Source organism: Berghia stephanieae, chromosome 14 (genome assembly GCF_034508935.2).
Source record: "Berghia stephanieae isolate SIO BIC M18660-M18661 chromosome 14, UCSD_Bste_1.3, whole genome shotgun sequence".
Classification (NCBI taxonomy): Eukaryota; Metazoa; Mollusca; class Gastropoda; order Nudibranchia; family Aeolidiidae; genus Berghia; species Berghia stephanieae.
Window position 1 is genome coordinate 19,671,943 of NC_088373.1, and position 2,243 is coordinate 19,674,185.

Genomic DNA, 2,243 nt, shown 5'->3' on the forward strand with positions numbered 1-2,243 from the left:
ACGTATGATGGTGTGTGACAAATTCCATGTTTTGATTAGATAAAACCTACTGGTTAATTGGTCAGACCTTCAAGCTTTGAGATTTTTCATGAAGTGAATGATCTCCCTTCAGTCGCCCAACAAACAAAACTTCAAAAATGTGACTAACAAACAATAGAGGATAATAATACTTCCCCAGTTAACATGGACACGGAAAATATCCAGTTCGCATACAAATCTTGAAATTGATCATAGCCAATTTTTATTTGTCACAGGGGTAATATTACAAGTGAAATATCGACATGGCATATTACCGACCATTCCGATGACAGAAGGCATGTGTTAACTGGGTTTTAACACGTAACTACCTCCCGTTGCGAGGTTGCCAACTTCACACATGGGTGAGAGAAAACCCATAACCTACCCGCGTCGCTCACATTCAGCCAATATCGGACAATGGAAAATTAAGTGTGAACACGTAGAGACACGCCCACCACCACCCTATCTTCGTAAAACAAGAACACAGGGGAATGAAACCCTGTTAAAAAAAACCGTACCCTGCAACGAATCATACTCATACTCTTCCACTTAAATATGTTCCAGGAAGGACGTGATTTTATTCTGTTTAGTGGTGTAATTTTATTTGAGATAGGGTGAGTGAAATACAGTGATTTAATTTTCTTAAAATCATTTCCTATTTACAGACTATATGTCAACAACCTTCCTTTATATATATTCATATATACCTATGATGCTGATATGCATGTTATCATTATGATTTGGATACATGTAATTTGATCATACATTATAATATCTTTGTTCATCTACTTTTGTTTATTATCTAGCGTAGTCTGGTAATTCATGAGGCCGAAGTATCTATCATGTGTTTACTTCATGCTATCTGGGCGATAGCATTATAATTATATTACTTATAATATTCATGAGTCTTTACTTATAACGTTCACGTATTAGACAATTTTACTATAATATACACAATTCCCGCAGATAGGACAAGGCAGTTTAACACGGAGAAATATGATGTCCTCTTTATATTTATGACATCGAACCAGATTTCAATCTCTTCATAGTATGGACACAGGAGGATCAGTCCAACCTCACACCATTGCATCAAACGGCACCCTACAATCACGACCTGAGAGATGGCCTGTCCGGCGAAGCACCATTTCTGTCTCTAACATAAGATTCACCAAAAAATAATATAATGTGGTTTTATTAAGCGCCCAATAAACAATAAAAATATGTAAATACGTGAATTGATATTCAAAACAAAAGAAATCCGACTTACTTTTATTGTCAATTATAAGTGAAACAAGTGCCTGTTTTTGTTTTTTTATTCATTACTTATTGTATTGTGAAGGTTATATCCTGAGACAGCTATACGAGCTTTTAGTCATTGATGTTTGATATTTTCATGTAATATGTAACGGTTAAATCATAGGATTTGCAGACCTCTATTAAATGTTTATTGTTATTAATAGGGCGATACTGTGAATACAGGAGCTGACAACCTATGTAAAACGCTCCAAGGGTTTATCGAATTATCACATAATTTTTCTTAATCAAAAATAAAACCTCCACCTTAAATACCAGGTTACACTTACACGTTCTCAATTTGTCTTGAGTGGACGTATGTCTTTTTTTTAAATCACAAAGAGCAATCGTTAAGCACTTTACTTGGGCACAAAGGGCTGTGTTGTGCTTTCCTTGTATCACTCCCCCCCCCCCCCGCCCCCCAAGAAAAAAAAAGATTTACTGGGGTACTTGCATCGCCATACTATAGAGTTAACGATTGGGTAACACGACTTCGGGGAACGCGTATATCACAATGACATCAATAGCAGTAATATATGTAATATCGGATCTGTAGCATGGACATGTAACGGTGAAAAGGTAGTGCTTTATAATGATTTTAATTGATCAATAGATGTTGCTTCTCTTATCCTTCTGGGCAGGAATTCCACACAAGGGGCCAGGTACTTATTTTGCTCCTGAGTACGGTGAAAAAATGTGAGTAAAGAGTCTTTTCCAAGGACTCAATTATGCGCCGTGCGAGGCTCGAACCCAGAACCTTCCGATCCAAAAGCAAGCGTCATTCCACAAGACCACAAAGCCGCACGATAAGGGACGAAATTAAACGAGGAATTGCAATAGCTAAATGCAGTTTTAATAAAATGCCTAATTTTCAAAAACCACAATATCTCAATGACAACAAAACATAGGGGTTTGAAGGCCTATGTATGGTC

The 2,243-nt window shown here is 36.9% G+C and overlaps 1 protein-coding gene across 3 annotated transcripts in view; it reads left to right on the forward strand.

Annotated features, from left to right (window-relative positions):
• Nucleotides 1-1,589, forward strand: part of LOC144959462 (uncharacterized) — a 382,226-nt gene extending 380,637 nt beyond the window's left edge. For all 3 annotated transcript variants that reach the window (XM_078892063.1, XM_078892065.1, XM_078892064.1), the window contains one exon: nt 1-1,589. This exon is cut by the window's left edge. The gene's annotated coding sequence lies outside the window, so the exon portion shown is untranslated.
• Nucleotides 1,590-2,243: the final 654 nt, after the last annotated feature.